The sequence below is a fragment of the Vespula vulgaris genome, chromosome 3 (assembly GCF_905475345.1).
Source record: "Vespula vulgaris chromosome 3, iyVesVulg1.1, whole genome shotgun sequence".
Taxonomy (NCBI): Eukaryota; Metazoa; Arthropoda; class Insecta; order Hymenoptera; family Vespidae; genus Vespula; species Vespula vulgaris.
The window spans coordinates 11,546,473-11,564,864 of NC_066588.1; the positions used below are offsets into that span (position 1 = coordinate 11,546,473).

The following is an 18,392-nucleotide window of genomic DNA, read 5'->3' on the forward strand; positions in this document are numbered from 1 at the left end:
TAATCGTTTGAATGAAAATAATTGTCCAATCGCTTTTGAAAGAATTAACGTTTATATAAATTTGACGATTTAATTCATGAAAAGTTGAAAACATGAAGAATTAACGAACGTATTCAAATTATAGGAATTTGTAGAAATTATAAAAGAAAAATCTGTTCGAATTAGAAAATTACGAAGTGTGTAGATCTCACATTGAAAGTAAAATTCCAACGATCTCATCCTTGTGAAATTATCGTTTGGTGTTACATTGAATTAAACGAGAGTGAAAAATACGAGGGATCGACGCTTTTTGGAAAAGTAGGGACAATGAAAATAATTGAAATACAAGGAACGAAGACTCGAATTTCCGAGTTGAAAAAAGGCAAATTATCGTCGTCGTATCTTTTTGTGATTCGTTGATGCGACGATGCGGAGAACGGTTCTTCTTATTTCGGTTTGGAGCCGTTGTCGGCATGGTACAAACGTTGCACGGCCAAATCGTAGGTCTTCCAACGAATTTGGCGTCGATTCAGAAGTTCGCGGGTGGATGAACGCCCAAGTTCTCTCTCTTTCTTTTGAATACTTTGAGTCTCACGGTATATACGAATGCGGATATTCGATTCGACTGTGCACAGTACGAAGGATATTATGCAACCATTTTACGAACCGAGGATTAAAAGAATATAAACATAAACGTATGATCTCGCGAGTAATACTAAAAAAAAAAAAAAAAAAAAATAACAAGAAGAAAAAAAAAGAACCAAGGAAACAAAACCAAAACAAAAAGGACAACAAAAACGAGGATAAAAGAAAGAAGGAAAGAAAGGAGATTAAAAAAAGAAAATGCTTAAGTGAGGATGGACTAAAGTGGTCATTCTATTTTCCGACGTTAACGGAACGACGAAATTTCAATAAAGCCCTTAGAGATTCCGAGTAGGTAAGGAGCCGCGAGGAAAGTTTCACTTCGCCGACTCATAGCTTCGCCGTTAACCGTTCAAACGTCGTACGAACTTCGAAGACTGGCTGCACGGAGAGCGACGAGCGTAATCCTTAATTGGTTGGCGTGATTCAGTCGGTCCATTCATCTAACTAAAGCATCCTCGCCTTGGGCGAGCAAGCAGCATGTGGTGGTCACATCTCCTTTTCTCACCCTTCCTCCTTATTCACTCACACACTTTACATCTATCTGTTTCTCTCTCTCTCTCTCTGTTTCTCTTTCTGTTTCTCTTTTACAAGCGTACGAGAAATATCGCCAACGGCGGTGCACGGTAGCCGGTCTCGTTTGTGCATCGTTATAACGTGGGATCAGATAAACAAACGTGGACTTAACTCCGACTGACATAATCGTTCGCGAGAGTGAGAAAGAAAACCATCGAAGGATTCTCGTGATAGAAAGAGAGAGAGAGAGAGAGAGAGAGAGAAAAGTGTCGTGTCCAAATAGGTTGTAAACGCGCGAGCAGAGATGTCGGAGCGCGATTGGGGAAGAGGAAAAACGTAGGAAGCAAGTCGTTCGAGGAGGCTGGCGCCGAGACGATGATTGCTCGGATCAGAGGAAGGACGAAGGACGAAAGGGTGCGCTCGGACCTGGACGAGCAGATATTATTACGGACGTTCGTCCCTTCCTTTTACGTTATATACCTTCTCAAATATCTCTTTATGTATGTGTCTATATACTGGTATATTCTTTGATATATATTTATATTCGTATATTATATATATATATGTGTGTATGTATGTATGTATGTGTCTTTCTCTGTACGTGTATATATTCTTATAAATGTGAACTCGTGTGAGCATTCTTAGAGACTAGGTAGGAAAAAGATAGAAAGAGAGAGAGAAAGAGAAAGAAAGAAAAAAAGCGACTTGATGGAACGGCGGGACGAAGATTACCCACTTTTCACCGGCTGCACGTTCCTTCGTCCTCGTTATTTCACGAACGCGAATTACTTTCCCCCCGATGAAAATGGAGAGATCGACTCGTTACACGTGCCACGGTGTAGTAACCTTCACGTCCCACCCTCTTTCTTACCACCTTCTCATCCTCATCATCGTACCTACCCCACTAGCGTTAGCGATTACTTTCGGGAACGTTTATCTTTTTCTTTTTTTTCGTAGTGAATTGCCATTTCTATCTCTATCTATCTCTCTTTCTCTTTCTCTTTCTCTTTCTCTCTCTCTTTCTCTCTCTCGGCCTTCTTTCAAAATTTGGCTCGATAAGCACGTCCTTTGCATAATTTTACGATTCGGGGAAAAAGAATTTTTATGGACGTGAGCCTTCCTACTCCTTTGCAGAGTAATATTAATGTTATAAAAGTGTGACGTAAATATTTCCGAACGCTAGACGTAAAATTTATTCGAGTTTAAATGCGAACAGAGAGAATTTCGACACTCCTCTAATTAGATTTTCAATCAACGGATTGATTCTTTTTGAGAAAGATGAAATATATATATGTATGCATGAAAATATATCGATGAGATATTGAATGGATGTATATTTAGAAGATATTGAACGATACGTAATTATATATAGAATTACGATTAGGAAATATTTTTAACAGCGACGATTTCTTAAATTTTATGAATAAACATAGTAAATAGTATTCGTACGAATTTAACATGCATGCCAATTGAATTTTATGAATGACCATAATAAATAATATTCGTACGAATTTAACTTGAATGCCAATTAAATTTTATGAATGACCATAGTAAATAGTATTCGTACGAATTTAACACGAATGCCAAACGAATTTCATGATTGTGCGTATATAAAGAGATAATGAATATGAATTATATAAAATAAAAAATTTCTAACAAAAATCTTCTTAAAAACAAAGGCTTACCCTAAAAGTATAACAAACCGTTCTTCGTTAATTACATTTATGCCGATAGATAACACAAAAAGCAAGTCAAACTTTATATCACGTTATATCTCCAACGAGCTCATGCACCTGTCACATGAACAGAGACTATATGTCATAAATAAGATTATATTAGATCAAAACTTTAGTTCGTCCTTCGAAGTACTCTTTTGATCCCGATTAAAGTTACAAATTTCTTTCTGCAAATGCTCATTCAGTCATGGAGGATAGAGAGGAATAAAAAAAGCCAAGAAAAGAAAAGAAAAAAAAAAGAAAAAAAAAGAAAAGAAAAAGAAAGGAGATCGACGACGTGTAGTTCGGAGCAACCAAGAGTATCAAGAAATGAAAGGAAACGAGAGAGAAAAAGAGAGAGAGAGAGAGAGAGAGAGAGAGAGAAAGAGAAAGAGAAAGAGAGAGAAGGTGGAAGGAAGAATAGCTTCCAGGCGTGCATCAAACCGGAAACGGCTCGACAAGGAAGATCTAAGATCCGTGAAGGGTTTCGCGGAAGGGTGAATAATAACGTTTGAAATTCGAGACGCGGAGTAAAACGATGTCGTGGACGAGAAGCGCGTTTGGCAAAAAGGAGAGCGTGGTAGTGAGGTAGAAAAGTATATGTACGTATATTCTGAAATGCGCATGTGTATAAGTGGGTGGAAGAAAACGGAATAGGAAATGGTAAGTGGTGGGGGTATCGTGTTCTAGTATGGTGTAGTGAAGGCAAAGGGATGTGAGAAAAAGACGCCAAGCAGGCATGAAGAGAAGGAAGGAGGGAGAAAGGGAGGTAGATAGGTAGGTAGGTAGAAAGGGTGAAAGGGTGGGAGTGAAGGGTGGCAGGCAGGCAGAAAGGAAGGAAGGAAGGAAGGAAGGAAGGAAGGAAGGAAGGAAGAAAGACAGCGAGGAGTAGGTTCAATAAAATGGAATATCTAATAAGGGACAAATGCAGCCGAGAGAAGAATAGTATATGGAGGGGGTAGTAGAAATAGGAGTGGGGATATACCTAGTTCTTCGAAGACGAAGAAAGAAGAACGTGGATTCGATGATTCAACTTCTACATATAGTATCTTCTTCTTGTTCTTATTCTTCTTGTTCTTGTTCTTCTTCTTCTTCTTCTTCTTCTTCATTTCTTTTTTTTTTTCTTCTTGTTTCCTCTATCTATCTTAGAGAGCATCGAAGAGAGTCAAAGGTCGAAAAATACGATTGACGAGGAGAATTGTACGTATAGGTAGCGAGTATAATGCGAGTTCTTCTGTAGAAAAAGAGGAAAAGAAAGAGGGAGAGAGAGAGAGGAAGAGAAGGATGATATACGAGACAAACAGAACGAACACGAGTGGAAATAACGAGGAAGGAAATGGATTGAATTTTGGATTAAAAAACTAATCGTAAATCCGCTCGTTCGGGGAAAAAAGGAAGAGGACGAATGATTTTACGACCCTCCGATTTCCTATTTCGATTCCTTATCGTAATTTCGAATCGTAAGAAGGATAGGATTGCTCTTCGAGTGGCCCGTCTTAATTACCGTTTTTTCTTCGAGTCGATGTTTCTCTCTTTATCTGTATCGTATTGTTTCTTCCGGATGCTGTTAGAGGATCGCAACGTCACGGTCCAAAAGAAATCTTTTAGAACGTCATCGTTCTTTCTTCAATCGGCACTGTTAGCCAAGCAACCGAGACTTGAGAGTTCTTTGAAAGCAGTCCAAGAGAAGTAGTTTGATTTCAATTTACATATGCATCAGTGGATACTATTATCCTATCGTCCTTTCGAATCGCTCTCGAATTTAAATAAAGCTTATCTACAAATATGTAAATGCAAGTGAAAGAGAGAGAGAGAGAGAGAGAGAGAGAGAGAGAGGGTCGTACACACAATGAATGCGACTTATATTTTTGTAACGAGTCGTTTTCAAGAGGTAGTCGCTATCCGGGATACCTTGGAATTTATTAATCGAACTTCGACTCTTTTTGCCTTTATTATTAGTTTTCTTCCTCTCTCTTTCTTTGTTTTTCTTCTCTTTTTCCTTTTCTTTCCTTTTTTATATTTCTTTTTTGTTATAAAAATCTCCAAGCTGTAATCCACGAGCGAACGAAGCAAACGTCCGTTTAATTGTACTTTGATTCTGTTCCAGGACCCTGTTCGTTATCCTTCCTTTTATGTATACCCACTTTCCGATACTTTTCCGATGATAAAAAGAAAAAAAAAAGAGGAGAAAGAAAAGAAAAAAAAAAAAAAGAAAAAAGAAAAGTTGTTCCACAAACAGAGTTAATTTGTTTGATAACGATAAAATCTATCTTATGTAGTGTAACCACGAACATTTTCACGAAAGCAATAAGTAGACATCGAGGTGAACCTACGTGGAAGGTGTCGAAGATTTAAAGTGTCTTGGATGATCTCGAAGGAAAGGTAGAAAGAAATAGCAAATGGAACGAGACACGTATCTCTCTCTCTCTCTTTCACTCACAATCAGTTGCAAGGTGAGTGCTATCGCAGAAGGAAGATTACTCGTGGGAGGAGTATAGCGAAAGACGGTGAGAAAGGATGAGAAAGAGAGAAAGAGAGAGAGATATATGAAGATAGAAAGAGAGAAAGAGAGAGAGAGAGAGAGAGAAGAACGGAATAAAACCTCTTCGGAGTCGCGTGTATAAGATGGATGGCTCTGGTCTGAAAAACGTTCGGAACATGCGCATGCGTGTGAGAGTTTGCCTACGTCAGTGTGTTTCGTTTTCCAAGGAAGGAGTATTTCGTACCTCCGACGTATTCACCTTTCTCGATTCGGTGGATGTTAGGATGTTATCGATGACGTGGCGAACGGTTTCGCTTCGAAACCGCACGCTTATGCGACCATGGACCGAATATCGTCGAAAGATACGCGAAATATTTTTCTTCGATTTTGCCTTTCTTTGGAAAAGGACGATATACACCTTCTATCCGAAATTTTAATCGAGAACATCGAAAGCACGCTAGCTCTCTCTCTCTCTCTCTCTCTCTCACTCTCTCATTCTATCACCATGTTTTTGTCATAAATATTTTTCTAAGGTTAATAATAATAATAATAATAATAATAATTCTGGTAAATTCGTATCTTTATATTTGTTAAGAGGATCAATTGATCTGTTTGTTTCAATAAGGTCATTTCTTCAATGTTTAAAATATTTTATACTTTTATATGTTTGAATGGATCATATATATATATATATACATATATGTATGTATTTATATATATATATATATATATATATATATATATATATATATACATCAATTGATCTATTTGTTTGAATGAGATCATTTCTTAAATGTTCAAAATTTCTTAAACTTTTATATGTTCGAACGAATCATATATACATATATACATACATACATACACACACACATATATGAGAATGGTATTTAATAAGTAATCATTATATCTGAAACACTTATTACATCACTGTCTAATAACATGAAATAAAAACGCTAGAAACACACGCATGAGTAACTTTTCCTACTTTCGTTTCTTAACAACCAGCAAACTCTCGATCCAATCGTATATTACATTTCTTTCGCGACATTCCTTTCCTCTACCATGATACGCAATAAAGGTGCGAAAGAAACAACAACTTTCATGGTTATCGCTCGATTAGATCGTCGAGATCGGATCCCCTCAAGCGAATAAAATTTATTCGGATCCCTCTCCCTTTCCATTCGATCTCGCGTTATTTTTTTGAATGCGCAAACACAACGAACGTTGAACGGTTTGCCGTTGGCCTCGTAAAAAATGGATACCAACGTACATTTTTCAAGCTACTCCCTTTCGTTTTTTAAACGTAAAATCCATCGAATTTCCGGCGCAGGGAATATTACGATCCACTGTGGATTTCAAATTATTATGGTTGGTTAGTCCGTTTTAAAAACGAAACGCAAAGGTTTCTTAATTGTTTCGCATAAAATAGACAGATAAATTTCTCCCTGAAAAAAAAACAAAACAAAACAAAACAAAACAAAACAAAACTAAAAAAAAGAAAAAGAAAAATAAAGAGACAAAAAAGATCCAGAGCGCGTTGAAAGAAGATAAAACGGACGGCCAAAAGAAATAAGAAAGTCGTAGCGCGTTCTGTTCCCTCTACAATTGGAAGTAAATTGCAATTTTGTCTGGCCGAATGGAATTCATGCACGTTAAATTTATGGAATAACATAGGGGATAACATAGTAATGCTATTAGAAGGAAACGCAATCCGAATGAATATGGACAATTTTCATGGAAATATTGTTTGCGGAAAAATACTGCGGCATAGTTGGAGGTGGAGGTTTACGTGTAGATAGAGGAAGAGTTAGAGGAGTAAGAGGAGGATCAAGAGGAGGCGGAGGAGGAGGGGAAAGAAGAGGAGTGGAGGTGGTGGAGGTGGAGGAGGAGGAGGAGGAGGAGGCTCGGCTCGACGATCAATTGCAATTTGCACACCAATATAGCTTTGGATATCGGATTTGCAAGAGGAGAAAACGATGAAACACGATCCGGCCAGCCGGTGGCAGCGAAATAAAAAGCATTCACGTTGGGTGAACATCTTTCTCTCTCTCTCTCTCTCTCTCTCTGTTTCTCTCTCTTTTTCTCTCTCGCACTTCGTTCTCTCACCCAACCACAATTACGCGTTGCCCTTTCGACGGGTTAAACAAATTCCCTCACGTTTTCTGAATTCCATAAGCTCGCTCTTAAGTGAAGACTCGATCGTAGAATGGAAATCGTAGAATTCGTTAGAGGATTCGAGCGTCGATGCACTTTGCACCGATTCAGAGACACGACAATAAGGACATCTCCTTCCACAAGCAATCCACTATATCTATCCTCCTTCATCTCTCTACGTATAGTCTCCTCACTGAACCCGGATATCTAACGTCGAAGTAGAAGGAGATTGAACTCGCAGGAGGAGGTAGTCGAGCCCTTCTTGGGCCTTTTGAATCTTCTCTCTCTTCCCCCTTTCTCTCTTTTTCGATCGTCCTTCTGTCTTGTATCTTGTCCTATATTGCATCCACTGAAAGCAAGAATGGCGAGGATAACGTCCTGAAATAAAAGCGAAACGATCGAGCTAGAAAGTAAGGGAGAAAAACAGAAAGAGAGAAAAACAGAGAGAGAGAGAGAGAGAAAGAGATGGAGAAGAAAACAGGAATCGGAAGAAGAAGCAAAAGAAGAAGAAAGAGATGAAAAACTTGGAAAGAAGAAGAAGAAGAAGAAGAAGAAGAAGGAGAAGGAGAGAAGGAATCGAAATGACAGAAAGAGAGAAGGAAGAAGAGGCTGGGGACGAAATAAGGAGGGAGTTGGGAGAGGGAGGATTTCGTCGAGGCTCTCGACAAGTTTTCTGCAATCGATTCGTTTGATGCGGATTCGCCATCCGCCTTCTCTATCCACCTGCGACCAAATCGAATGCTTTTCGCGAACTTGCGCAACGAAAGGAAGATCGAAAGAGAGAAAGAGAAAGAGAAAGAGAGTAAGAAAGATGGAAAAGACAGAAACAAGCACGATTCTCCCTACTTAAGAAAGTAGAAATAGACGGAGAGAGAGAGAGAGAGAGAGAGAGAGAGAGAAGTAGACTTTGCGTCGAAACTTTGTCCAACTCGAATGTTTACCGCGACTCGAATCAAGCGCAGCATCGTACTGCGCGTTTTTTTTTTTTTTTTCTTCGTCGGAAGGAGCCATCCTATTTGCTAACTCACTTGAAGATCTGCCTCTGAAAATAACTAAAGACGCGCTAATTAAAAACTAAGAACGACGGGAGAAATTTACGTTTCTTCTTCTTCTTCTTCTTTTTCTTTTTCTTTTTCTTTTTCTTTTTCTTTCTCTCTTTTTTTTTTTTTTTTTTTGATCTTTATATCTTATATCGGAATCTACATTCGTAAGTACGTGCGTTTGCGCGCGACGTACGTGTGTTTGTGTTTGTTCGTTCGTGTGCGTTTAAACGATTGACCGTATGGGATTGAAAATTATATCAAACATCAAACAACGAGAATTTACACACAGGAACGATTTTATTTCCGATCTGACGATTGCTTTCAAAATGGTATAGTTTTTGCAAAAATCTATGTAAAAGTTGATCGAACGTCTCCCAATAAACGATTCGAAAATTCGATTTAAACTCTGGAGAAATGTTGAAATAATTTGGTGCTTAGGAATGAACGTGATTTAGATAGATTTAATAAACGTCGTTCGTGATTATTTACGAATGAATATTCGATAGTAAAGAAACATCCATTCCCAGTCTGTTATGCTTACCGGTTAAGATATACGACCTCGGGTTAAATCGCAGAATTCTTCGTTTTCAGTAGTTTTAGCAAATATTTGGTTGTCTTGGAAAAAGACAGGAAAGAGACGCAGCCATTCGAGAGAGTAGTAGAAGAAGGGGAAAGTAAAAGAGGAAGAAAGAAAAAAAAAGGGATTCAGGGAGCTAGCGGAAGATAGTTGGCGTGCGTGCGCGACGAGCGGAAGAGAGAGTGGAAAGAGGTTGAGGCTACTTCGTCGGAATACCAAATACCCATTTCGTTTCGCCTGACCACCTTCGAATCGGTCCAAGACTTGCAAAGGACTTCTCGAACTTAACCTACCCTGAAAAACGTACTTTTCCTTGATTTTTCCTCTCGAACGAGAGAACGTTCCTAGAACGAGCGTTCTTCAGAGAAACGTTTCTGTAACGTTACGAAAAGGCGTTTCATTTACTTTTCTTTTATTACCAGTTCACTCACTCCTCTTCTTCAGCACCCCTTCAGCACCCTCTCCCTCTACGTCATCCCACGACCAATCCTACCACGAAGCTTTCTGCTGGCTATTTTGAGAGCGCGTTCAAAGAGAGCGAGTTTATAACGTTAATTACAGTTGCATTACGCGGACCAACGTTTTAACCCGATTGGTGGTTCGATATTTCATTAAGTGTACATATCGTCCCGCGTAAAACCTATTAACTACGATGGTTTGTAGCCCTTGCGTGCATCGAGAGCTTGGGAGATGAAAATTTTCGAACCGCATCTATGACGGTGATCGAAGAAATTTCGTTATAGATTTAATTTCGTTAGATATCCTTCGTAGAATAGCTTCCAACTAATTTTCTATAAGGAAGATTGAACTGCTAGGGAGGGGGTTAGAATAGAGTAGAGAAAAAAAGGAACAAAAGGGAAAGGAAGAGAGACGAAGAAAAGAGGGAAATAAAGAAGGAAGGAAGAAAGAGAATACAAGGCTTCTTAACAAAACAGTTTCTGATTGTCGAGTACAAATCACCGGACGGTAAACTCTATTGGGATGTCGCGACAGGGAATTGGCTGTGCAGCGATGCCTAGACTCAGCTCATACATACACACATACATACGTGTTCACCTAGACACCGGGAAAGAGAGAGAGAGAGAGAGAGAGAGAGAGAGAGAGAGAGAGAGAGAGAGAGAGAGAGAGAGAGAGAGAGAGAAAGCTCACAAACTCTCAGGAAGGTACACGTAGATATTCGCACGAATACACCTCCTCGTTAGCACACTCACACATCGATGCTCTCACGTGTATTGAGTAGTAGCTAGTATAGTGTATCCTAGAGGTATACGAGGGTAGATGAGGATGCGTCTTGCGTGAGTTAGGGTTGACCGAGCTGAATAATGCATGTGTCGAGCTGCCTCTGCCCTGTTCTCTATATTCTCGGCATTCTCACACGCACTCACAAGATACGCGTACCTTGGCTTGGCTTGGCTTTGCAAGCTCACGAACATAGACGTATACGTGCATAGACTAAGACTTCTATACACATATATATAGGCACTCATACATTTATACACTCGTACGTGTATCCTTCGTCTCTGTTTGCACGATAATTTCGTATACACGCCCGTTGCGGCATGAACTCCCTTTACACCGTGGCTTTATGGGACCGAGGCAGCCCGTTCGAATACATTTTTCAGTCGGATTTGCGGCGATAGTTTCGACGAGATTACCTTTCCTCTCCTTTTACCTTTTGTTATATTTACCGAACGAAGATGACGATTAGAATCTCGAGGAAGCTTCTACGGGTCAACGAATGTTACTCACCTGCAACATAGAAAAGAAAATATTTTGTCAGTATGATATAATCGTATAATAATAAAAACATGTTATTACTACTACTACTCCTATTATTATTATTATTATTATTATTATTATTATTATTATTATTATTATTATTATTATTAATTCATGAATGACGGTAGATTTTTTATTCAGCCAAAACACTCAGAGAAAATTTGCGAACAAAGTGCAAGAAGGATCCTGGAAAGATTTATTCTAAAGTAATAGTCGAAGAAAGAGAGAAAAAGAGAGAGAGAGAGAGAGTATACTCTATTCGCGTGAAAGGGAAAGAATAAAAAGAAAAAGACTTCTCGTGTGTATCTGTTCGAGAACAGAACTCGCGACTCCCTTTGTCTACAGGTTTCATCTGGATTATGTCGATGCTCGAGACGTCAGGCACTCTCATTTTCGTCCTTCGTAGAGTCAAACCCCTCGCACATCTTTCTCCTTGCCGTTTTCGTCGTCCTCGTCCTCGTCCTCGTCCTCGTTCTCGTCGTCGTAGTCCTCGTCGTCGACTTCGTCAACGACGACGTCTAGCGAGCAACGTCTGAAGGGCAATTTTGCTACCACTCATGCGGCTTCGTTCGCGTTCGTTGCACCTTTATTTCCTTCCGCCGTCCGGAAGAATAAAGCGGATGAAAGATGCACGTAATGCTAGCTAGAAATTCAGAGAGACTCCGCAACGAGGGAAGCGTTTGACGAATCGTTCTTAATACTCGCATTTTGCACGCTACGTTGCGGCCTTTGTGTCGGCTCGATGTGTTATTCACTCTATACATCTTCCTCTCTCTCTCTCTCTCTCTTTGTTTTTCTCTTTCTATCTTTCTCTTTCTGTTGTCGTTTAAAACATATCCAAACAGTTTTAAATAAGAAATATATAGTTTGTTTTATAATTTTGTATATATTTTAACTTCAACTTTTCGGTAATAAGAGAATCATTTTAAAACGATTCTATGATTATTTTTGTAATAAACAAAATTTTTATTATATATATATATATAATTATTACGATAAATTTTTTGGTTATTAAATTATTCGATTGAATTCGCGAGTTTTTACATTTCGTTGTCACATTTCAAACGATGAGAATGAGTTTTTAATAATTAAAACGCGTATTAATAATTAAAAGCGTCTTACCGAAAGGTTTATTAAGTTATTTAAATTGTTAAGACAGTGGGAAATCATTAAATTTAGTGGATGGTACGTTTACTATATTTTCTTACTTACTTCACGCAACACTTTTATTTTAATTATTACTCTTTAACCTTTTCTTGACTACCCTTATTACGATTATAGTTACAAACACCGTTACGAACTATTAACGTCCAGTTTAAGATTAAAGCAACTGTGCTTCAATTACCAAGAACGCGAGCTTATCTTGAAGGGTTGCTAGCACGAGAGGAGAGAAAAGGTGTTGGTTGTAGTGGCAGCGTTTTTTTTTCTCTTCCTTTTTTTTTTTATACAGACTCATAGGTATATGGACCGTTAAAAGAGATGCAACTCCATCTTTTGTTGTTTCAAAAAAATTAAAAATTAGCACATTAGTCAACTCAAAAATATAAATTAATTATGTCAAGACAATGTTTCTACTAATTCATCAATATGTAATTTGATTATATAAATTTCTTTTCTTAATAACTAATGTAATATATATTTACAGGATATAAATGAACTTACATCATTTTCATAATTAATCGATTGTAAAAATTATATAATATTAATAATTATGAAGAATTGAAATATATTTTGTATTAATCCAATTTTGTTTATAAATAATAACAAAAAATATAATAGGAGTAATATTTTTTATTTTGAACGTTAATTATATTCATATTTTCTAAACTTAACACAATGTTCTTGTCATCTATGTCTATGGAAATTGAATTTACATCACTTTCGTAATCAATCGCTATGCAATTTATTTTATCGGCCAATTTTAAATCGAACAAAGCAATGGCATTTTTTAAGATATTAGATATTAACTAGTTATAAAGAAAAAGTTTGCACTAAATTAATCACGAATTATGTGAAATCTCATTTTTTTAAAAAATGGTCTTACATCACTTTCAAAATACACGGTCCATATATTTCGACAATGATTTCTGATATGCTTTTAAATGATAAGTGTTACATGGTGTAATACGAAAGAAGTTATGTACCAACCGCGTATAATTCTTACGAGAAAATTAAAGATTAGTATATTAGTCAACTCAAAGATATAAATAAATTATGTCAAGTCTGATTATGTTTCTACTAATTCATCAATATGTAATTTGATTATATAAATTTCTTTTAGGCGAATTTAACCAAGATACTATATCTTTAGGAACTGTAAATGGGCTTATACCATTTTTATAATTTTGTAAAAAATCATTTAATCTCGAATATGAAAAATTAAAAAATATTTTGTATTAATTCAATTTTGTTTATAAATAAAAAATAAATAGGAGTAGCATTTCTTATTTTCAACGTTGATTATATTTATACATTTTCAAACTTAATATAATGATCTCGCCACCTATGTCTATGGAAATTGGATTTCCATCACCATTTTCATAATCAATCGCTATGCAATTTATTTTATCGGGCAATTTCAAATCTAACAAAGCATTGGCATTTTTTAAGATATTAAATATTAACTAGTTACAAATGAAAAGTTTATACCAAATTAATCACAAAGTAGGTGATATCTTATTTTTTTAAAAAATGGACTTACATCACTTTCAAAATAAACGGTCCATTCATTAATTTCTTTTAGGCGAATTTAACCAAGATACTATATCTTTACGGGCTGCAAATGTACTTACACCATTTTCATAATTTTGTAAAAAATCATTTAATTTCAATGATAAAAAATTAAATATCACTTAAAACATATTTTGCATTAATCCAATTTTGTTTATAAATAATAACAAAAAACAAAATATGAGTAGCATTTTTTATTTTGAACGTTGATTATATTCATATATTCTAAACTTAACACAATGTTCTTGTCATCTATGTCTATGAAAATTGAATTTACATCACTTTCGTAATCAATCGCTATGCAATTTATTTTATCGGCCAATATTAAATCGAACAAAGCATTGGCATTTTGGAAGATATTAAATATTAACTAGTTACAAATAAAAAGTTTATACCAAATTAATCACAAAGTAGGTGATATCTCATTTTTTAAAAAATGGATACATCAACTTTCAAAATAAACGGTTCATATGTTTGGTTCAAAGGGTGTACCACCCTAAGAAAGAGTTAAGCGCGATTAAGCTTTTCCGCCGTCTCCTCCGTCGTTGGTGGCCATCTTCGCAGGATCTCGAGGATTTCTCGTAAATTCAACCGATTTCTTTCAGGCTGTCTTCTAGCTCGCCATACCCCTTCTCGACTTTACCGTTATCTTTGAGCACCTTTCCAAGAGAATTATCTCTTTCTCTGTCTCTATCTCTCTCTCTCTTCTCTCTCTCTCTCTTTGACACACACACACACTTTTACCTTCTCACGGAAGAAAAAAACGGGAAACTCGAGACGAAAATCAGATAAAGAAATTTGATTATCAGGATTTACTTTCTCGACTTTCTTCTTCGTACATTATATCGTGGAATAATTAAAAGACATGTTTATTAATGGATAAAAGAGAATAATTCTTATTATACGTACGTTGAGATAAAAATCTCAAAAGACGAGAACGTTTGATCGATCCAAAAAAAAAAAAAAAAGAAAAGGGTAAGCAAAGAAGAAAATCCCGATTTACTTACCAGAGATTTGAGTTTAACGCGAAATAAGATATCAACAATAATGAATTAGATCTTAACGCTAATTTACGATCGAAAGAAAGGAATTACAAGCAAACGAGATACCATCTACTGGTTCTACCTTAAGAGAGAAATCGCGCGTCGTTTCTCACCCTCGAAGTCGACTAACGTTCATTCTCTTTCGACGAGTCAAAGCAAGCGACTAATTATTATCAGCGTCGTTGCTAACGAGCGTGCAGAGTACACGGAAAAGGGAGAGACGAAGCCTAGCTTGGAGAAAAGGGAGTACCAGTTTTCCTCTTCCTTCTTCGTGTCACGAGCACGATTCACCCTCGTGTTCGACCGCGAAACGACAAATCGTTGCGATAGAGAGAACGAGAAAGAGAAAGAAAGAAAGACAGAGAGAAACAGAGGGAGAGAGAGAGAGAGAGAGAGAGAGAGAGAGAGTAAAACCGAAACCGCGAGACGGGGTTGACGGTGAAAATAAATCCCACCGACTGTAAATAATCGTCCTAAATTGGGTAGGTTGAACAATGGAAGGCGTTGTAAAGCTCTTTTTCGAATATTACGACGAAATAGAAAGAGGGAGCAGAAGTGAGATAGAAAGAGAGAGAGCATGAGAGAGGGTGAGAGCAAGAGAAAGGGACGTAGAGTGTCGCTGAAAAGAAGTCAGAGGAAACGAAGGTGCCTCGAGATTATCAAGAAAATCCTGTTATTAATTGTCGTAAGCAGCGATAATTGTTGGGACGGTATCTCCTTTACGGTTATATAGGATTACGCAATGCCAGCACAGCAGAGCCGTTTCGTGTTAATTATCGATAACGACCGTAATTTCTCACGTGGGAAAAGTTTCGAACGCTGTTCTCGAAGGAAGAGGATGCTGCGTGGCAGAACGGCTTCCTCTTCGAGGATCGTCTTACGTCTGAGCGTACTCCTATTTCTCGATCGGACGAGGTACGAGATAGGCATGCGTTTCCTTATTTCGCTAGCAATTTGCTGATACCGAGATAAAAAGGTCAAAGTCCACGTCGCAATACTTCTTTATCTTTTTTCTTCTTCTTCTTCTTCTACTTTTTTCTTTGTGCGATCGTTAAGTTTTATAGATCGACCGACGGGGTTAGATACACGAGTAGAATTTGTAGGTTCATATACGAGAAAGGTTCTTTTCGTTTTACAACAATCTTATACGATTTTATAAGACAATAGAATTTTATCGTTTTCACGAACGATCTATACAACAATGTTCTTTATCATTTCGAAAATATTGAGAGTGTTCATAAGTTCTGTTATAATCGTTACTTATTCTTTTTACCCTTAAACATCGAAACATCGAAATAGTCTTGAAATTCGTACGTTTAATTAATTTTTTCTCCCATCCTAATTTTCCTCCTCATTTGAAATTTACTTGTGTGTAAGGGGTAAACTCGATATCAGACAGAAAGAAAGAAAGAAAGAAAGAGAGAAAGAGAGAGTAAAGAGAGAGTAAAGAGAGAGTAAAGAGAGAAGAGGAAAGCTAGAAGAGGGAGGGCAGTGACCATGCTGTATATTTTAGCGTCTGTGAATAATCAGCAATCAGCAGTGGCTGCGGCAATGGCGGCGGTAACAAATTCCACGTGTACACATACAAACTAGACATGCAAATTTGAGATACGAGTCTCGACCTTACTCCGAATTCCAGCCTACTATGGCTAACACCATCGATGGCAATGGTAACACACCAGGGTACCCCGGGCCCAGCCCTTTTGGACTAACGAGTCGTGAAACCGCCTGCGAGGATCGACGTATCGCCCTTTAGCGTGAGGGAGCACACGCTCAGGACCCGACACGACATGGCACGGCACGGATGCGACGTTCGAACGAGCCAATACTACAACGTTCAACGGGTATCAACCCTTTGTCACGCTAAACGCGTTTTAAGCTTCACCGACTTCAAGTTCCACCTTGATAATACCGATCGTACTTGCTTCAAAAGTTCGAAATATCATTCCTCTTTTTTTCTTTTTCCTTTCTTTTTTGTTTTTTCTTTCTCTCTTTTCTTCTTTTCTTTTCTTTTCTTTTTTTTTTTTTAGCAAAAAAAAAAGAGACTTTTTAGCAAGCGTTTCTATAAATTCTCTAATCGTAACCGTTTGCTAACGCCGTTTCTCTTGTTTAATAAAAAGGGATACGAATTTATTTGAAAATCAAATAGGTTGGTTTCGTGTTTGAGATCGTTCGATACGTTTCGTTTCTTTCTTTTTTTCTTTTTCTTTTTTTTCTTCTTCTTCCTTCTCTTTCTCTTTTCCGTTTCTTTTTTCAAATGACAAATGTGATAAATTAAAGATATACGAAAGGGAATGGGGGAAAGAGTACACGAAGGAATATGAAAAGTGTGAGATTGAAAGAGAACACGAGAATAGATCCAAATGGGAAATGAAAATTTAGAAAGAACGCGACGATGCGTAATCACGGATCAACAAACGAAGGAAAATCAGATCTCGACGTCTCGCTTTTGAAAGTTTCACGGTGTCGCGAATATATCTCGAACCGATAGCCTGTATATATCATTACATTTTCCAGAGGCAAACGCGTTATTCGTTGAAAAATTCATACTCTGGTAAATTCTACGCCCGCTGACGTCGCTCACGTTGGAAAAAGAAGAACGAGAGAGAGAGAGAGAGAGAGAGAGATAGGTAGAGAACGAGAACGACAGAGAAAGAGAAAGAGAGAGAGAGAGAGAGAGAGAGAGAGAGAGAGAAAAGGAAGAAAAAGCATAACCGCGACGTATCGATTTCACCTGCACCGTCGTACTGGTGCCGTGTGTGTTTCGTTTGACAGCCGACGTCTACCTACCGTTCGCGTTCACCCCTTTCGTCCTTCCACCTCACTCCCTTTTGGGATAGAAACGCGAGCTGATGTAAACGCTGAGAGCAAATATGAGAGAGGAGAGATGCTAATTCACGGATTCGCCTCGATAAATCGGTAGAGTGTATTCTCGCTGGTAGACCACATCGACGACGTCACGGGAATCAACGTTGAGACAGAGAAGATAGGTAACGCAGGGGTTCGGTGTGTAAGGGTAGGGGGTTGTAAACAAGAAACGCAAACGTTCGATTTGCTTAGATTTGCGTGCCGTTCACTGAATTTCCCTGCAAAGATTTTACTCTTTCGTTGTTATACTGTTCTCTCTTTATTGTTTTTTTCTTTTTTTTTTTTTTCTTTTTTTAATTTTCTCTTTCTTTCTTTCTTTTTTCTTTTTTCTTTATCTTCTGTTCATCCGTCAAACCAGAAACGACACCTCGACGAATTCACGGATTTTCTGGTTTTTCTTTTTCCTTCTTCTTCTTTTTTCACTTCTGTTTTCTTTTTTCTTTTTACTATGTCTTTTTCTTTTTCTTTTTTGCTTTTCAAATCAATCGGAGAATCGATCGGACGCCTAATAAGCGTAAATAAATGGATTTTATTGAAAACGCGGCGAGATTGACTAGGAAAGTTCATTGAAAGAGTTTTCTTTTGGAAATTTCAAAGCAAGGTGTTCGTTCGTTTGATAATATCGCGTGTGAAGGGTTTAAAGAAGGGGTCAAGGAAGGAATGCGAGAGGTTGTATTACAGATTAGACAGAATGTAACGCGAAACGTTTTACATACGATCGAATAAATGAGTCAATCTTTTTCAAAGATATATGCGTCTAAAAAAGGGAAAATTATTATACGAAAGAAAAAAAGAAAGAAAGAGTTCGACAATCACTAATTCAAATATTTCTCATAATTGTGCTTCTTATCTTTTTCTTTCTCA

General features: G+C 37.5%; 1 protein-coding gene across 10 annotated transcripts in view; it reads right to left on the bottom strand.

Moving 5' to 3' along the window:
- The window catches only part of LOC127062385 (teneurin-m), a 682,969-nt gene that overhangs the window by 263,613 nt on the left and 400,964 nt on the right, over nucleotides 1–18,392 (bottom strand). The gene's annotated exons all lie outside the window — the stretch shown is intronic.